General features: G+C 46.5%; 1 protein-coding gene and 1 long non-coding RNA gene across 9 annotated transcripts in view; one reads left to right on the top strand and one right to left on the bottom strand.

The window, feature by feature from the left end:
* Positions 1 to 6,507: 6,507 nt before the first annotated feature.
* LOC132346955 (uncharacterized) lies at positions 6,508 to 17,672 on the bottom strand. The gene is made up of 2 exons (XR_009496982.1): positions 10,438 to 17,672; positions 6,508 to 6,807 (listed from the first exon to the last, which is right to left on the bottom strand). It is a non-coding gene; the product is annotated as an uncharacterized lncRNA (long non-coding RNA).
* A 226-nt stretch (positions 17,673 to 17,898) lies between these two features.
* RALY (RALY heterogeneous nuclear ribonucleoprotein) overlaps positions 17,899 to 19,511 on the top strand; it is a 90,180-nt gene continuing 88,567 nt past the window's right edge. For 4 of the 8 annotated variants that reach the window (XM_005214529.5, XM_005214527.5, XM_005214530.5 and 1 more), the window contains exon 1: positions 17,899 to 18,123. The gene's annotated coding sequence lies outside the window, so the exon portion shown is untranslated. Of the gene's footprint in view, positions 18,900 to 19,511 lie in introns of all 8 variants that reach the window. The other 4 variants (XM_059892435.1, NM_001014847.1, XM_010811374.3 and 1 more) reach the window with 4 other exon arrangements.

Raw genomic sequence — 19,511 nt, forward strand, 5'->3', positions numbered from 1 at the left:
GCCTCAAATGATGACTCTTCACACAATGAACTCCTCCCCTTGCTCCAAGAACAGGGCTTTAGAAAAACTTACACTCATTTTTCTTAATTAACTAACATTTCTTCCCAAGAATAAAAAAGAAATAAAACATGGATCCCAAGTTCATTTTTGTAAGCTCCCTCCTCTTCCCAGCAGGCTGAGGCCTACTCTTGGATTGACAAATAACCCCAGTGCTTTATGTTCCAGCTTTTACATGCACATGAGGCCTTCTGTTTGAGAAGAGATACGAATTGTGCCATTCCTCATACAGAATGGATCTGTTCTAGCGTTTATGGTTATATAAGGTTATAAAAGGTAATAAATTAATTTAGAAATGATTCAGGAAAGAGAGAGAGAGTAAGAGTCAGAATAATAGCTAAAGTGTATATTTTCTTTGCTGCCTTATAGAGTGAGAGAGAATACAGTGAGGGGCTGGGCATTACAAGGAGGTTAAATAATAAGTACCTGATTCAAGGACTTCCCTGGAGGTTCTGTGGTTAAGAATCTGCCTTCTAATGCAGGGGATACAGGTTCGATCCCTCTTTGGGGAACTAAGATCCCACATGCCACAGGGCAACTAAGCTCAGCCGTCACAGCTAGAGCATGCTGCAATAAACAGCCTGCACGCTGAAACGAAGACCCAGCATGACACCCCCCCCCAAAAAAAACAACAGCTAGAGACAAAAAATGACTGTCATTAGAGAAAATGGATACAGATAAAAAGAAAGAAAACAGTTGGAAAAAAAAAAAAAGTACCTGACTTAAGAGTGTTGTGTTATAACTATCTTTTCCTCAAGGCTCTTTTTCCCCTTTATTTCTGGTGTGTGTGTGTGTGTGTGTGTGTGTGTGTGTGTGAAAAGAATTAAGCAGGGGTATATGTATTCCTAGGAGTCCCCAGAAGGTATTTCCTATGTGCAGTCTCTCTGTGGCTCTTCCTCTCTTGTCCCAGCTCCTGCCTGTGAACATCTGTTGCCTGGAGGCCTTTTGAAGGCTCCTCATCTTTGCTATCACTGAGAATATCTGTGTCAGTCAAAGACTCTTTGTTTGAAGCAATAGAAACTCAACTCTAACTACTTTGAGCATGAAAAGGGGATGTATTGGCTCACGTAACCAAACCATGGACAGTACAGAGCAGAGCTGACCCCAGCATGGACTGGATTTAGACATGCAAACACTGTCAGGCTTTTCTCTCTCTCTTCTCTCTGTTGCTCTTTGCTTGTTGGAGTCATTCCTGCCTCTCACAGATGGTCTTTCTCTACTTGGAGGGGAATGTGGCCTCTGGCAACTCCAGCATCATAGCCTTCCAGCTTTAGTAGCTCCTGGAGGATAGAGAACATCTATTTCTCAGCTCTGATAGGAAAAATTCCAGATATCACTAACTGGCCTGGCTTGAGTCACATAATCATGGCTCCATTTCCAGAATAAAGATGGGGAGCACTAGAAGGGCCATGGGGAAAATCATTAGGAACCATGAAACCACTTTAAGTAGTGTGAATTATTGTGCTCCTTTTGTTGTTATTGTTGTTTAATCACTAAGTTGTTATTGTTTAGTAGCTAAGTCACGTCTGACTTTGCAGCCCCATGGACTGTAACCCGCCAGGCTCCTATGTCCATGGGATTTTCCAGGCAAGAATACTGGATGGGTTACCATTTCCTTCTCCAGGGGATCTCCCCAACTCAGGGATTGAACCCATGTCTTCTGCATTGGCAGGTGGATTCTTTACCACTGAGCTACCAGGAAAGCCCTTTATCCTCCTTATGAGAAATATAAAATTTGTCCCAAGCCTTTTCTCCACTTTGCTCCATAGGAGGGCCATCCATACAATGGCTGGAGGTGGGGCGATCTGACAAAACCTCCCACATAGATGTCCTGTGACCCTGCCATAAAGTAACATACTATTCCAGGAGGCAGCTCCCTCTCACCCTCTTTGGGAGCCCTCTGAATTTTGTCTCTGTGGGTCAGTGGGTGAGTCAGGTTCAATTCCTGCAGAGTAGCTGGCTTGCGATGTGACACTACACAGCAGTTGCCCACCTCTTTGGAGTAGTGTTGCTGGGAAACATGACTGAACTCCTGGAAAGGCTGGTGACTAGCCAGTTTCATTGCAGTTTTGACTCCATTTAAAGCGTGGGGCATTCTCCTTTGACATGCCTTGGTCTTACAAGCCTCCAGACTTGAAAGCCTTGAGTTCTAGAATTGGCTGTGCTATGCCACTGATCAATTCCCTTCTGTCAGCTTATTGCCTTTCCAAGCTCTCCCCAAGCATATCTGCACTCACTTCTGCGCTCAGAAGCCTTAGTGAGCAATGCAGGATTTTCTGAAGATTAGCTCTGTGTCAAAAAGTTGTCACCTAACTGTACATTTACTTATTTTAAATTAGACTAAAGTGTTTTCAACCCTGAATATTCATTGGAAGGAATGATGCTGAAGCTGAAGCTCCAAACCTTGGCCACTTGATGACTTTTCCAGCTGACTCACTGGAAAAGACACTGATACTGGGAAAGATTGAAGGTGGGAGGAGAAGGGGATGACAGAGCATGAGATAGTTGGATTCAATGGACATGAGTTTAAGCAAACTCTGGGAGATAGTGAAGGACAGGGAAGCCTGGCGTGCTGCAATCCATGATGTCACAAAGAGTTGGACACGACTTGGCGACCGAACAAGAACAACAAAATGTTTAAGATATGCATGCATCATATGTTATGATTATCACTAGACCACTAGAGAAGTCCCTGAATTAATATTTTTAATGCACTGATCAAATATCTAACTTGATAACATAAGCTAAAAGAGCTTCTATCATATTTGTTTATTATTTATCATCTCCCAAGAAAATATATAATGAATACGACATTTAAAAAAATATTAAATGGACGATGTCTCAGGGTTCCCTCAGATGCAGATCCCGGGTCCAGATTTGAGACCAATTAGTTTATTTGGTGGGGCGTGGGGGATGATCCCAGGAAGTGCTGATAGTAGAGTGGGGAGTGAGATAGAGAAGGAAAGGCTGCCAATAAAATCATGTGTGGTCAAACAATTACCACTGAGGCAGCTGGAGCCTAATTCCACTGGGGAACTCTGAGAGGCAATTAAGAACACCCCTCAGAGTTATTCTATACAATGGGTGAAGATGCTGGCTGGTCATTGGTTGAAGGGTATTTTTGTGGGCATTATATCACCAGTACTATTGCCTTGTACAGCACATGCACCAAGCATGCTCCAGTGGCCAGGTCCTTTGGATTATAGCTGCAGTAATTATCCTTGGAGCATGGCTGGAGTGCTGAGGAGATATGGCTAGGGCTCTGCCAGCTGGCTGCAGTTGGGTTTTCCTTTCCCCAAACCAAGATATCCTAGGGTTTTCCACCCTACTGCTGAATCAATGAGGGGTGTGAAGGGTGGTCCACATAGGTCCAGGTGCTGTCCCGTGACCTCTGAGGTCACAGTTCAAGGACAGCACAAGGATACGTATGTGTGGACTGGTCGAAACCTACACAATGTCTTGAATAAAGGAAGGGGTAGAGGCACAGAAAGAGGAACGTTTTACTCAAAAAATACTAAGTACTAACTCATCTGAGACTTTTAAACTGGAAGACTAAATTACTATTAATAATCAAGTTCGTATTTTGTCTTATTAATAAATAGATGAGGCACAAGAAAAAAAAACCTGTCATATAAAAAATAAAGAACCTATACTTTTTTTGTGCCTGTGAGTTGTAGAGGCTAGATTTCCATCCTCCCACAAACACCATCTCCATGAGGACAGGGCCTTTCACCTGCTTTGGTTGTGGTCATATTCATAGCTCATAGCACTGTGCCTGGCACATAAAAGATGCTGAACAAATATTTGGTGAATGAACACGTGTTCTATATTTTCCTATGAGTGACCTCCTTCCCTGCAAAGATTCAAGCCATTTAGTTTCAGTTAGTTTATTGCAGCTTCACCCGGAGCCGGGCAGGAGTGCTGGGTGTTTTCTCTCAGACAATTAAGCACTTTAGTAAAGAGCCAGGGAGTGAGGGGCTGCTCTATGTGCCCACCACAAGCCCGGCTGGATTCACAGAGGGTGGTGAGGTACATCAGTTACTGGCTGGTAACTGATGGCAGGCGTGTGTCCCTTCAATTTAATGTTCTCTTAATGAATATAAGTAATGGTTAGGTTGTCCTTCACTGCTGATATGTTTCTGTCTCTAAGGGTTATTGCAATCAGGGATGAACATTGCTCCTCAAGCCACTTACGTCCCCACTGTGGTGGAGTAGAGTGGGATTCCTGGCCCATCGCAGCCCTCTTTTAGTTGGGTGAGTTGTGTTTCCTCTCTGAGCCTCAGATTCTTCATCTGGATAAGGCAGCAGCCTTGAGGATAACTCTAGGCTTTTATTTCTGCAGAGCCTTGCCTCACAGTGGAAATACATGTGACTTTTCAACATGGCAGGCCACATACTTCTTCACCCACAGGGATTCCCTTCATGATATGGGTCTTGAGTTAGCCAGTCCTGGGTCCAAATCCTGGGTTCAATTTCACCACCTCTTTTTGGCTGTATGACTATTTTATTTAACCTTTTTTTTTTTTTTAAGATTTTTTAATGTGGACCATTTTTTTTTTAAGTCTTCATTGAGTTTGTTACAACATGGCTTCTATTTTATGTTTTGGCTTTTTGGCCATGGGGCATGTGGGATCTTAGCTCCTAGACCAGAGATCGAAACCTCCACTCCTTGCACTGGAAGGCAAAGTCTTAACCACTGGACCGCCAGGGAAGTCCCTTGGCTGTACGGCTTTAGACAAGTCGCTACACATCTATGAGCTACACACATTTTTTCTTTGTTTAAAAAACTGTTTATTTATTTGGCTGCCTTGGTTGCAACACGTGGGATCTTTGTTGCATCATGCAGGACCTTCTCTTACAGTGCCCGGACTCTTTAGTTGAGGCACATGGGCTTAGTTTCAGCTCATAAACTTCGCTATTCCTTGACATGTGGAATCTTAGTTACCCGACCAGGTATCAAAATTGCATCCCCTGCATTCCTGCTGCTGCTGCTGCAAAGTCGCTTCAGTTGTGTCCTACTCTGTGCAACCCCATAGACGACAGCCCGCCAGGCTCCCCTGTCCCTGGGATTCTCCAGGTAAGAACACTGGAGTGGGTTGCCACTTCCTTCTCCAATGCATGAAAGTGAAAAGTGAAAGTGAAGTCTCTCAGTTGTGTCTGACTCTTCTTAACCCCTTGGACTGCAGCCTACCAGGCTCCTCTGTCCATGGGATTTTCCAGGTAAGAGTACTGGAGTGGGTTGCCATTGCCTGCATTCCTAGGCAGATTCTTAAGCCCTGGACTACTAGAGAAGAGCCTCTTGATGAGAGTGAAAGAGGAGGGTGGAAAAAGTTGGCTTACAGCTCAACATTCAGAAAACTAAGATCATGGCATCTGGTCCCATCACTTAATGGCAAATAGATGGGGAAACAGTGGAAACAGTGTCAGACTTTATTTTTCTGGGCTCCAAAATCACTGCAGATGGTGATTGCAGCCATGAAATTAAAAGACGTTTGCTCCTTGGAAGAAGAGCTATGACCAACCTAGATAGCATATTAAAAAGCAGAGACATTACTTTGTCAACAAAGGTCTGTCTAGTCAAGGCTATGGTTTTTCCAGTGGTCATGTATGGATGTGAGAGTTGGACTATAAAGAAAGCTGAGCACCGAAGAATTGATGCTTTTGAACTGTGGTGTTGGAGAAGACCCTTGAGAGTCCCTTGGACTGCAAGGAGATCCAACCAGTCCATCCTAAAGGAGATCAGTCCTGGGTGTTCATTGGAAGGACTGATATTGAAGCTGAAACTTCAATACTTTGGCCACCTGATGTGAAGAGCTGACTCATTGGAAAAGACTCTGATGCTGGGAGGGATTGGGGGCAGGAGGAGAAGGGGACGACAGAGGATAAGATGGTTAGATGGCATCACCGACTCGATGGACATGGGTTTGGGTGGACTCCAGGAGCTGGTGATGGATACAGAGGCATGGCGTGCTGCGGTTCATGGGGTCACAAAGAGTCGGATATGACTGAGCAACTGAACTGAACTGAACCAGAGAAGTCCCTGTAGTCCTTTTTTTTTTTTTAATTAAACACACATACACATGCCAGACACAGTCCCAAGACTGTAGAGTTCAAGTCCTGAATCTAGAGCTTGCTAGGTGTATGACCTTGCAAATCATTTAACCTCTCTGAATCTGTTTCCTCATCTTTTAAGTGGGAATAAAAGTGTTTTTGTCCAGGGTTGCTGTAAGAAGTAACTGAGTTAAGATACGTGAAACACTTAGAACTGTGCTAGCAACATAGCTAGCAAGGATAAATGTTTGCTGTTATTATGGCTGCCCATCTCGTTGAAACTTTACAACCCACTCTGGGAAGAAGTTTGACTTCCTCCACTTCTAAACTAAGGGTGATAACACCCACAGCACAATCACCCACTCATGGTTATGATTATGGAAAGTAACACAGGCAAAATAACAATAGCTAATATTTATTGAGTATTACAGATATTATATTGTATGAGTCAGAAATGTGCTTGGCAGCAAGTAGCACAGATGAAAATTAACAGCGGCGCATACTTTTTATGGAACTTTTTTCATCTCACATAAGAAGTCTGGAGGGATCCAGGCTCTTTCTTCTTTAACATTCTTATCAAGTCAATTTTTGTTCCCAAGATTTCAAGAAGGCTGCTGTGCCTCTGTCCATCACATCTGTGTTCCAGGCAGAACATGAAGGTAAATGCAAAAGGCTGAAGAATATCAGCTGAGTCTATCTCTTTAAAAAAAAAGAAGAAGAAGAATTTTTCTGGTAAGTAACATCAAGAGACTCCCTCTTGCATATTATTAGACAGAACTCTATCACCTGCCAAAGACTGGCAGGCTCTGGTAAGGAAGGCATTGGGAGGCAAGATGTGCAATGATTTACTCCCTACTTAAAGGCCATATTTTAAAGAGGCCAGCCTGTCTACTGTTTTATTAAAAAAAAAAAAAACACACTTATTTGGGGATTTCCCTGGTGGTCCAGTGACTAAGACTAAGGGCCCACATGCCACAACTAAGACTCAGCACAGCCAAATAAACATTTTTAAAAACCTAATTTGGAGACCAAGTAGTAAGGTAGAGAGGAGAGACAAGGCTCTGAGGGCTGAGCCAGTGAGAAAGGACACACAAACAACCTTGCAGTGACCTTCGAGAGCTTCCTCCATAACCTAGAGCTGTCAGGAGCAGGTGTTCCAAACCTGCCGTCTACTGTCGTGGGAGTCTCCTCATTCTGTCACATGCACTTCCTTCCCTCCCAGCTAGCGTGTCTCAAAGCTGGTGGTCTCACACCAGTGTGTGTGACCTGAGTTCAGCAGGGCAGTGGGCTGGAGCAGTCTGGAGTAGGGGAAACAGAGCAAGGTTCAGGGAGAGGCAGAGACAGTCATAGCCTGCCAACTCTTCTTCTTTCTCTTCCTAACAAAGGGATTTCCTTTGTTCCCTTCCAAAGGGAATTTGCTTGGGATAGAGAAGATACGGAATCATGTCTTCCAAGAGACCAACCTCAGGGATGATTCTCTTCCCTTTGAGAAGAAGGGCTCTTGTTTTTCATTTTCTTTGTCATCAATAACAATCATTAGAAGACATTACCATTTCTTGAGGAACTTCCATGTGTTGGGGACAATGTATACATTATTTCCAGTCTTCCTAGCAAGTGTCAAGGTAAATATAACTTATGCCCATTTTATAGAGGTGCAATTTGGGATTTAGCTTCAGGAGCTTGTTCAGTAAGAGACAGGTTTGGGGTTGGAACTGAGTCCTGATTATTAGATTTCTGGTTCTGATGTCAGCACTGACTGAATACTTGGGAGGTCCAGCCTCCTAAGATTTGCCAGCAAGTGCATCCAAAATGAGAAATGTCTTCTCTTCAGGTCTCAGATGCCCAAATGGGCAAGGATTAAACTTACACAGTTTTAACCTGTACTAGAGTAGAAATCAAGGTAAGAGGGCTCCAGCCCTAGTTCGGCAACTTTCCTCCTTTCAGTGTACATGATGTGTGCGGTCCCCTCTCTAGGCCTATTGTCCTATCTGTAAAATGGACAAGTGGGACTAAATGTCTCCAAGTCAGTTCAGTCCATCCTAACCTGACAGCTCACTAGGGGTTCTTGTTTGTGCTGGAAGGATGCAAAAGTGGACAAGACAGGCCTCCATCCCCTAGCCAAGCAGAATGCATGCTTTAATAGTTATAAAGAAAGGGCAACAAATGTTGGAGAGTGAATCATTTCGTTTACGCTTAGCAAACGGCAAGTGTGTCTGGCAAAGGAGATAAGATAGGCTTCTTGGAGGAGGGAAATTCTTCTTTCCTTCTCTGACCATATGGTTCCAACGGGTGTTGCTATCTCCTTATTCACGCCACCTCCCTATTCATGATAATTGGTTAAAGAGTAGGCACCTGGCTCAAGGTGGGCCAGTCACAGTACCTGGCCCTGCACCCATGCTGCTGCTACTGCTAAGTCACTTCAGTCATCTCCAACTCTTAGTGACCCCATGGACTGCAGCTCACCAGGCTCCTCCGTCCATGGGATTCTCCAGGCAAGAGTACTGGAGTGGGGTGCCATTGCCCTTCTCTGCCTGCACCCATAGATAACTGGTAAAGGGATGAGCACCCATTCATGTTGGACCAATCCAAGTCCTTCCCTTAAGGAAGGCTTTAAATCCTGTCAAGAGCAGAAGCAGAAAGCTTTGGTCTCACTAGTGGAGCAGCTGAGAGTTCTGAGGGCTGAGAGCTGCTTCAGCCAACTGTCCAGCTTTGAGGAGGAAAGCTTACACGCAGACAAGGGCTGAGGAAAGAGTCCTAGTAATATCCAAGTCCCTGATCCCATCGTTTCAATTCTCTGAGCTTGGTTGTCCAGCCTTCCCATCAGTTCTGGGAGCTCCTTGATACGCTCTTGATAAATTCCTTTTCTCCTTCTGTTAGCCTGAGAACTGAGAACCCTGGCTATATCCTGGGGCTCTGGGGCAATGTGAGTGGGGCTACTCCTCACCTGAGAGGGTTCATTCTCAAGCAGGTGGACCAGAAGGAGAGTGTCATTCCAGTTGAGAAGTGCATTAGCCTGGGAAGCAGGAATCCCTCCCTGTTACTGAATCTTGGGCAAATCATTGCACCTTTCTGAACTTCGGTTTTCTTCTTTGTGAAATGGACCTGGCATAGAATAGGCACGTGTGTGCTAAGCCATTTGTTGTGTCTGACTCTGTGCAATGCTATGGACTGCATCCTGCCAGGCTCCTCTATCCATGGGATTCTCCAGGCAAGAATACTGGAATAGGTTGCCATGCCCTCCTCCAGGGGATCTTTCTGACCCAGGGCTCGAACCCATGCCTCTTATGTCTCCTGCATTGGCAAGTTCTTCACCACTAGCACCACCTGGCATAGAATGATGATTCTCAAAGTTGGTTCTGCAACACCCCATGGAGCGACCACTGTTTAAGAAGGACGGTTGGTGGTTGGGGTGGGGAAGCCTAGAAGGCAGCACTCTGGGTTCCCTGCCCAAACTTCAAACAAAGCCAACTCCTCTCTCTCATCCATTTATGCGTTGCGTTTCTGTGAAAGGTCTGGCTTAACAGAGGGCTCTGTAGCTTAACAGGTTTAAAGACCCCTGGATAAGATGTCTTTGGAGATCTTTCCTGTTCTACTAGTTTGTGAGTTTATAAGTTATAGGAGAAAGAATAACTTTCACACTGATGATAAAACCATTCTGGGTGTTTTGCTCTATGTCAGGCACTGAATGCTAAGTGCTCTACATACATTTATCTTGTTAAAAAAAAATCAGTATAGCAACCCTATAGTGTGGGGAATTTTTAAAAATTATTTACTTGGCTGCACTGGGTCTTAATTGCAGCATGTTGGATCTTTGATCTTTGTTGCAGCATGCAGGATTTTGTTCCTTGATCAGGCATTGAATCCATCCCCCCTGCATTGGGAGCTCAGAGCCTTAGCCACTGGACCACCAGGTAAGTCCAGGATGTAGGGAATTTATTATCTCCATTTTGCAGATAAGAACCTGGGACTTATTGGTGCAGCCATTATGAAAAACAGTATGGAGTTTCCTCAAAAAACTAAAAACAGGGTTGCCACATGATCCAGCAATCTTACTCCTGGGCATATATCCAGAGAAAACTACAAGTTGAAAAGATATATGCACCCCTATGTTCATAGTAGCACTATTCTCAATAGCCAAGACCTGGAAAGAAACTAAATGTCCATTAACAGATAAATAGATAAAGAAGATGTGAGATTTTATATATATTAAAAAGTAAAGGCATCACTTTGCTGACAAAGGTCTGTCTAGTCAAAGTAATGGTTTTCCAGTAGTCATGTATGGATGTGAGTTTGGGACGTAAAGAAGGCTGAGTGCCGAAGAACTGATACCTTTGAATTGTGATGCTGGAGAAGGTTCTTGAGAGTTCCTTGGACAGCAAAGAGATCAAACCAGTCAATCTTAAAGGAAATCAATCCTGAATATTCATTGGAAGAACTGATGCTGAAGCTGAAGCTCCAATACTTTGGCCACCTGATGTGAAGACCCACTGGAGAAGACCCTGATTCTGGGCAAGACTGAAGGCAAAAGGAGAAGAGGGCAGAAGAGGATGAGATGGTTAGATAGCATCACTGACTCAATGGACATGAATCTGAGCTAACTCTGGTACATAGTGAAGGACAGGGAAGCCTGGTGTGCTGCAGTCCATGTGGTCACAAAGAGTCAGACATGCTTTAGTGACTGAACAACAACAACAACATATATATATATGTGAAGGAATATTACTCAGCCATAAAAAGGAATGAAATAATGCTATTTGCAGCAATATAGATGGACCTAGAGATTATCATACTAAGTAAGTCATAAAGAGAAAGACAAGTACCATGTGATATCGTTTATATGTAGAATTTAAAATATGAAACAGATGAACATACTTACAAAAGAGAAACAGATTCACAAATGTAAAGAACAGACTTGTGGTTGCCAATGGGGGTCGGGTGGGGGAGAGAAAGATTGGGAACTTGGGAATAGCAGATGCAAACTATTACATATAGGATGGATAAACAAGGTCCTACAGTATAGAACAGGGACCTCTTTTTAATACTCTGTGATAAATCACAATGAAAAATAGTATGAAAAAGAATCAGTCAGTTCAGTCACTCAGTCATGTCCAACTCTTTGCGACCCCATGAATCGCAGCACGCCAGGCCTCCCTGTCCATCACCAACTCCCACAGTTCACTCAAACTCACGCCCATCGAGTCAGTGATGCCATCCAGCCATCTCATCCTCTGTCGTCCCCTTCTCCTCCTGCCCCCAATCCCTCCCAGATCAGTCTTTTCCAATGAGTCAACTCTTCGCATAAGGTAGCCAAAGTACTGGAGTTTCAGCTTTAGCATCATTCCTTCCAAAGAACACCTTATATATGTATAATTGAATCTCTTTGCTGTACAGCAGAAATTAACACAACATTGTAAATCAACTATACTTAAACTTAAAAACAATTAAATTAGAGGGGAAAAAAGAACCTGGGACTTGAAAGATGAAGTAATTTCCTCGAGAGCACACAGTATTGTTAAGTAGTGAACAGGGGTTTGGATCCAAACTGACTAGAAGGCATGAACTGGCAGCCCACAGGCCAAATTCAGCCTTAAGATACGTATCTTTCAGCCAGCACCATGCTTTTTTTCTCTTTAAAATTTGAATTAGTTTCCAGCATTTAAAAACCAAAAGATTTTGTCTAAGAATTTGAATTTAAAACTTATTTTTCTCCTCACACCTGGCAACTGCCCACACTGGGAGCTTATACTCCTACATGAGTTGTAGTACCTCCTTTAGAAGGGGCATGAACTCCAGGTTTGCTACAGACCCCATGACTCCCTGTTATCTTAAACCTGACCACTTTGCTTATTTATGGTACTTGCCTGGCCCTGTAGGTATCTGATCTGGCAACCCCAGTTCTAAGCACAAGCCTGTTTCTGCCTTAATTTCTTCCTTCTTACATCGCTCCATCGCCATCTGTTCCTTCTCCAGGTCCTGCTGACTCTCCTCATCACTTCTCTGTCATCTGCTCCCTCCTCTTCATTCGCCTGCTTTTCTCATCTGCCTTTTTCTTTGCCTCCCACAAAGGCAGAGTCTCTCTACTCTTCCATCTCCTTGAATCCATCTTCTTAATTCAGATCTGGGTAGCTCTACCAATGTCATTGTCAAATCTCTGAAAAAGGATTCGCCCATGCTGGGTGAGCTCAGAGGGCAGAAATTAATTCCAGTGGTGGAGACAGGAGGTCATTGAAAGCATGAGTTGGGGCTCAGATGGCCCTGGGTTCAAATCTTTGTTCCTTCATCTACCATCTGTGAGACATCGGCCTGCCACATTTCCTCGTCTGTAATATGGGGACAAAAACAGAACCTAGAGTCAAATCAGATTGCTTTCAAAAGTTCTTGCAACCTTGACACTTCACCATTTTAAAGCAACTTCTGCTCAGAACCTTTCAATTATTCCCACCTCCTACTAAGTTGAGTGGGGAAATCAGTTCCTCCAAATACTAGTTCTACCTTACTTCTTTTTAAAATCTATGTATTTGGCTGCACCAGGTCTTAGTTGCGGCCTATGGAATCTTTAGCATCTTGTGGCATGTGGAATCTAGTTCCCCGACCAGGCAGTGAACCCAGGCTGCCTGCATTGGGAGCTCATAGTCTCAGCCACTGGACCACCAGGGAAATCTAACTCAGTTTATACCTTGTGCGGCAGAAACCTCAAGCTCTTACATTCCTGCCTTCATACTTGCTATTCCCTCTGTCTGGAATACCTTCCAGCATTCTGTAAACAAATATCTCATAAATATGTGAGACATTAATACCTCCACCTGTTGAACCCTACTCATTTGCTTCTGTTAGGAAATCTTGTAAGTTAAAAAAAAAAATTCCTACTCAAATGATTCAAACTCTAACGATACATTGGTGCACAGAAAAGTCCAGAGGTAGGTCAAGCTTCAGGTACGTCTTTATCAGGTCTCTGGCTCATTTTTTCCAGCAATATTTTCTCCATCCTGTCCTCTTCTATGTGATGGGTTTTGTTCTCTATTTGGCTTCTCTCATGGTGGCTGTGATGGTCAATTTTTTTAAAAACTTAAAAAAAGTCTTTACTGAATTTGTTACAATATTGCTTCTGTTTTTTGGATGCAAGACAGGTGGGGTCTTATTGGTTCCCTGGCCAGGGATCAAACCCACACCTCCTGTATTGGAAGGTGATGTCTTAACCACTGGACCACCAGGGAAGTCCCTGTGATGGTTAATTTTATGTGTTAACTTGATGGGCTAAATTATGCCCAGATAGCTGGTAAAACATTTCTGGGAGTGACTGTGAGGGTGTTTCTGGAAGAGATTAGCATTTGAATTGGTAGGCTAAGTAAAGAAGGGCAATGTGGGTGGGCATCTTACAATCTGTTGAAGCCTGAATAGAACAGAAAGACGGAAGGATGAATTTGCTCCTCTGCTTGAGCTGAGACATCCATTTTTTCTTGCCCAGGACACTGGACATTGGTGCTCTTGGCTCCTGGGCTTCTGGACTTGGACTGAATCATACCATTGACCTTCCTGGTTCTCTAGCTTGCAGATGGCAGATCATGGGACTTCTCAAGCCCACATAACTGCGAACCAATTCCTGTAATAAATCTCTTCTTCTATATATCTCAACATATCCTATTGGTTCTGTTTCTTTGGAGAACCCTAATATAGTGGCTAAGAAAAAATTCTGCCACAACTCTAGGCACCACACTGTTCAGAAGGCAAAAGGATATCTCATCTTCATGCTTCACCTTTATTAGACCAACAGTGGTAGATCTTTAATAATCAGAAGGTAGGCAGTATAGTGACTCAGTGTGAAGGTTCTAAAGTTGGACTCCATCACTTATTAACTGTGTGACCTTGGGAAAGTTAGCCTTTTTGCCAGTTTCTGTACAGTAGAGATTATAATAGTAAATACCTCATAGGAAGGACTGATGCTGAAGCTGAAACTCCAATACTTTGGCCACCTGATGTGAAGAACCAACTCTTTGGAAAAGACCCTGGTGCTGGGAAAGATTAAAGGTGGGAGAAGGGGCCGACAGAGGATGAGATGGTTGGATGGCATCACTCACGCAATGGACATGAGTTTGAGTAGGCTCCGGGAGCGGGTGATGGACAGGGAAGCCTGGCGTGCTGCAGTCCATGGGGTTGCAAAGAGCTGAGTTGAGCGACTGAACTGAACTGAACATAGGGCTGTTGTGGGAACAAGCTTGAAAAGCACTTAGCAGATTGCCTGGCAACTAGTAAATGCTCCGTGTTAGCTAGTGTTGCCAGTATATTTCCTCAGAAACATCTCCCTTTATACGCTAATCTTCAGGGATTCTTCTGGACGACGCAGAGTACTCCTAGCATTTCTTTGTTGAATTCATAACCATGCATTCAACTAACATTAAATGAGGACCTATTGTTTTAGGTTCTGGGGAATGAACAAAACAGACAAAATCCTTGTGGAGATGACACTGCAGTGAAAGGTAAGGGGGCGGGAGAGACAATAAATGTAATATTTCATGTTGTGATAACTGCTACAGAGAAGAATTCACTAAGAAAGGGTGTGAGAAGTGCAGAGGAGTAGCGTGCTGCTATTTTAAATGTGGGTCATTTCCTCAGGTTTCCCTAAGGAAGTGACGTTTCAGCAGCAACCTGAAGGAGAAGTCAGCCATGCCAGTATCTGGGAAGAGAGCATTTGAGGCAGACACAAGAGCCAGTGCAAAGGCCCTAAGATTAGCAGTGTGTTTGGCATGGCCAGAGAACAGGATGGAGGCCAGTGTGGCTGGAGTAGAGTGAGATGAGGTGAGAGGAATACAATAGGGGATAAGGTCTGAAGAGTAGGAGGGGGCAGATCACACAGAACTTTATAGGCCATGATCATAATCCTCAGTGCCAGCAGGATGCCAGGAGGGAAGATGATGTCACCAGCACAGAGAAGTTTTATAATTGAGGCCGTGAATAGAAAGGGGTGAGTGCTTCAACCTTCCTGGTGGGGGCTGGTCAGAGAGGACCTCTCAGAGGAGGTCATCCCTGAGTTGAGTGTTGAACAGGAGGCATCTGGGCAGAAAGGAAAGAGCAATTCAAGTAGAGAATGTGCTGTATCAGAGAGAGCTAAGAGATTGTGGTCTACTCAAAACAAACATGGTAAGGCTAATACACAGAGAGGGAGGTGAGGCACCAGGGGTCAGCCAGAAACAGAGCAGAGGAGACTGGCAGGGACTAGATTCATTAACTGGTTTTTGATTGACTCATTCATTCCCTCAAGTGTTTTTTTGAACACTGGGTTTATGCACTAGATCTAGTGACACAGTGATATACACAACAGTCTAAGATTCCTGACCTCATGGAACTTACCTTCCAGTGCAGAACATGGGCAAAAACATGTAAACTGATCAATAAATGACAAGACTAAGAAATGCCGTGAAAGACATGAACAAGAGGCCTAGTTTGTCAAAATAGAGAACATCTTTAAGGTGACTGTTCAGGGAAGATCTTTCTGAGGTTTTTTCCCCAAACTTTTTTTTTTGTGGGCGGGGGGCTGCTGCTGGGTCTTAGTCGCTGCATGGGGGGTCTTTTGGTGGCAGCATGTGGGACTTAGTTTCCTGACTTGGGATCAAACTCAGGTCCCTTGCATTGGGAGCACAGAGTCTTAGTCATTGGACCAACAGGGAACTCCCAGGAGGTGATATTTAAGCAGAGACTTGAGGCATAAGAAGAAATCAGAAGTTAGAAGGGGTGGGGGAAGAACACTCTTGGCCTTGGGCTCAGTCATCACCATCTCTCTAATTTGATTTCTCTTCCTTTTGAAGCAAGATACAGAGATCATTAAACAACACAAGTGTAGCTTTAACTGCTGGTCTGGCAGATTCAGGCAGGTTTCATTTCAAACTCTGCTCTGTGCTCAGGAATCCAGTCTCTTAGGCAGGTTCTGGGAGAAGTGATGTGAAAAATCAGTTCAGTTCCTCAGTTGTGTCCAGCTCTTTGCAACCCCACGGACTGCAGCACACCAGGCTTCCCTGGCTTCCCAGGCTTCCATCACCAATTCCCAGAGCCTGATAAAACTCATATCCATCCCATCGGTGATGCAATCCAACCATCTCATCCTCTGTTGTCCCCTTCTCCTCCTGCCTTCAGTCTTTTCCAGCATGAGGGTCTTTTCCACTGAGTGGGTTCTTTGCATTAGGTGGCCAAAGTATTGGAACTTCAGCATCAGTCCTTCCAATGAATATTCAGGACTGATTTCCTTTAGGATGGACTGGTTAGATCTCCTTGCAGACCAAGAGACTCTCAAGGGTCTTCTCCAACACCACAGTTCAAAAGCATCAATTCTTCGGTGCTCAGCTTTCTTTATAGTCCAACTCTCAAATCCATACATGATTACTGAAAAAACCATAGCTTTGACTAGACAGACCTTTGTTGGTAAAGTAATGTCCCTTTTAATATGCTATCTAGGTTGGTCATAGATTTTCTTTCAAAGAGCAAGTGTTTTTTAATTTCATGGCTGCAGTCACCATCTGCAGTGATTTTAGAGCCCCCCAAAATAAAGTCTCTCACTGGGATGTGAAAAATACAATCACAGAATCATGAGTCGGACGTTGCATGGAGAATCTTCTCTTCCCAGCCTTCAGGGAAATCTACAGCTGAAGGGCTTACGGTCCTCACGTGCTCTACGGCTCCACGGCTGCTCCTTGGAGGTTGCACCACTGATTTAGGTAAGTTTTTGACAGGAGAAATATTCATGAGGCAGGACAAACATCCAGATCGAGATCCACTTATAACATTTCCTGCACCTTGGAAAGGTTCACTCTAATTTAACATTTTTTTTCAGGTGGAAGTGGCACCTCCTCCCGCCCCTCACGGCGGAGTCTCCGCCCAGTCACAACCAGCAGCGTGGACCCTGGCCCTGTCAGCGCACCAGGCTCCCTTGAAAGTGAAAGGACCTGGGGTTCCTTCCTACTTCGTCTCTTCCGCATCTTCCCGGCACCGCCCACCGGCAACTAGTTTGGGCCCCTTCTCCAGGCTCCGCCCAGCTCCAGCCCTACTTTCCTCCTCTTGCCCCTTCGCCATCGCCCTCCTTCCGGCTCCTCCTCAAGTGGCCACCTTCGGGTTCCCTCCTCCTGGTTCGGCTTCCGGGCCCGCCTCCTTCTGTCCCGCTTCAATCTCTCCTCCCTTTTAGGCTTTTCTTCAGACCCCGCCTCCAACACCATGCCCTAAGGGCCCGTACTTCCCCAAGCTCGCCGGGTCCTCCCTCCACTCTTGACCCCTCCCCTGAGTAGGCCCCGCCCCGCCCACTCCTCCTCTTTTTCATGCTCGCCCTTCCCGGGTCTGCGAGGCCGCCACTGCCTTCCATACTTGTCTCGCGCGCCTCTCTTCTCGCCTTAGCACCCTCTCGGCCCCGCCCCGCCTTACGCTCCGTACTGGTGTAAGAGAGCGTCTTATCCCGCCCTAGGCCCGCCTCCTTAGGCTCCCACCTCAGGCCTTCCTCCCTGTTAGGCCCCGCCCCGACCTCTCCTTTCTCTTCTCCCCGCCGAAGCTCTGGACCTTTCCAAAGCTAGGTTGAGGGGGTGGGAAGAGCAGCTGCGTCTCGGGAGCCAGGCTGTTAGGGCGGGGCTGCGGACGCCGCGCGAGCGTCGCCGGGCTCTTCTCTGGAGACCGAGGCGAGGGCAAGGGGTGGCTGGGCCCAGGCCGGAGCGGCGAGCGGGGCCGAGCTGAGAGAAGCCCCTCCGGGCACCCCCGCCGCCGCGCGCCTCAGTGGTCCGGGCCAAGGGAAGGACTCGCGGCTGCTGGGCTCGCACCGCTGTCAGTGCGGCGGGGTGCGCGAGCAGCGCGGGCGCGGGGCGGGCTGAGCTGAGAGAAGCCGAGGGGGCGACGGGGGCGACTCCCGCGTGTGTACTCAGCTCCTCACGCTGCGGCCGGGGCCGCCTTCTTCCTCCCTCCCTCCCTCGCTCCCTCCCTTCCGCCCCCGAGTGCGGCGGCACCGCCTCCTTCCGCGCGGCGCGGCTTCCTCCAGACCTCTCAGCGCGGGTGAGTGGGGGCCGTGAGCCGGGGCGTCTCCTTCAAGGTGCGGGGAGGGGGTGCTCCGGGTTCCTTTTCGATCACCCACCTCTTCGCGCGGGCCGCTGCCTATTTTTAGAAACTCTTTTTTCGGCCCTTCTGGGAGTCTCGGGAGCCGGAGTAACTCCCAGCCCCCTTCCCCCGCACCTTCCCCTCTACTCGGCCCCGCCGCCTTGGGTCGCCGGCCGGGCCCGCCCGCGCCCGCTCCAGCTCCCGCTCCCGGCTGCCCTGGCGTTCCCTGCCCGCCTCCTCTCCGCGGGCCGGGCCTGGGCCAGGAGTTGGCGGGGTGGGCCCGCGCCCGCTCGGAAGTTGGAGTCTTTTGTGCTCGCGCCCCGCCCCGCCCGCCGAGGGGAGGAGGGGGGAGTGGAGGCCGCGCCGGGGAGGCCTCGGGCGGGCCCGGCCCCGGCTCCGGCCCAGACCTGGGGCGTTTCCCGACTCTCCCTCCCGGGCTGGGTCTGCGGGATCCCCGAGACGCGCAAAACTGGACCCGCTTGGCTCCCTAAGGACCTGAGCGCCTCCTCGGTCCCCGCCTCTCCCGGTCCTGGGCTCGTGGCACACCTTGGGCTTCTTAGAGGAACAACAGCAGGCCCTCGAGCTGGGGCCGCGCGCCGCACTTCACGCAGCCTTTTCCCGGCGGAGCCTCAGTTTGCCTTTCAGTGAACCGGGAGAAAGAAAGTCGCCTTGCAGGGTATTTTGTGGATTCAGGGAGGAAACTGATGTGTGAGAGAAGTGTTTAATACCAACAGGTAACATTTAACGGACTTGACGCAGGAACTTCGGCAGCCTGTTTCCGTAGCCTGTTTCATAGAATGCTCAAGACTGCCTTCTGAGGTTACCCCCATTTACAAAGACAGAAATCAAGGCTCCGAGAGGTTAAAGAATGTGTTCCAAATCACAGTGTGTAGCCACCGAAGTGTAAAGCCGTAGTGCTGGTGTCTGTTATTTATTTCTTAGTGTGAGCTTGTGTAATCTCTTAGTGCAGAACGGATTTTGAGTCCCATCATTAGATGAGAGACCTATCTCCGTCCTCTCTGGTTCACGGGCCAGTGTCCATTATGGATGAAATTCCATCCTGGATCTGTGCGAGGTCGGGGGGAAAGGAAGTAATTACAAATTTCTTGCTAATATTGCCCCTTAGGAGTGGATGGATACAGAGGACTCCAGATTTCCAGCACACTTAAGTTCCCTGGGGTTTTTGGCTCAAGGAAGGCGTAGGTCATTTAAAGCAGTGAGGTCCATCTTTTGTTTGTTTATGGCATGTTCCTCCAAATCTTGTCTATTCTGTAGTGTTTAAAGGGAGGGGGAGCAGAAAGTGGCTTAGACTCTCCTGCTTTCAACTAGAGACTTATTTTCTTATT

The sequence above is a fragment of the Bos taurus genome, chromosome 13, assembly GCF_002263795.3.
Source record: "Bos taurus isolate L1 Dominette 01449 registration number 42190680 breed Hereford chromosome 13, ARS-UCD2.0, whole genome shotgun sequence".
Taxonomy (NCBI): domain Eukaryota; kingdom Metazoa; phylum Chordata; class Mammalia; order Artiodactyla; family Bovidae; genus Bos; species Bos taurus.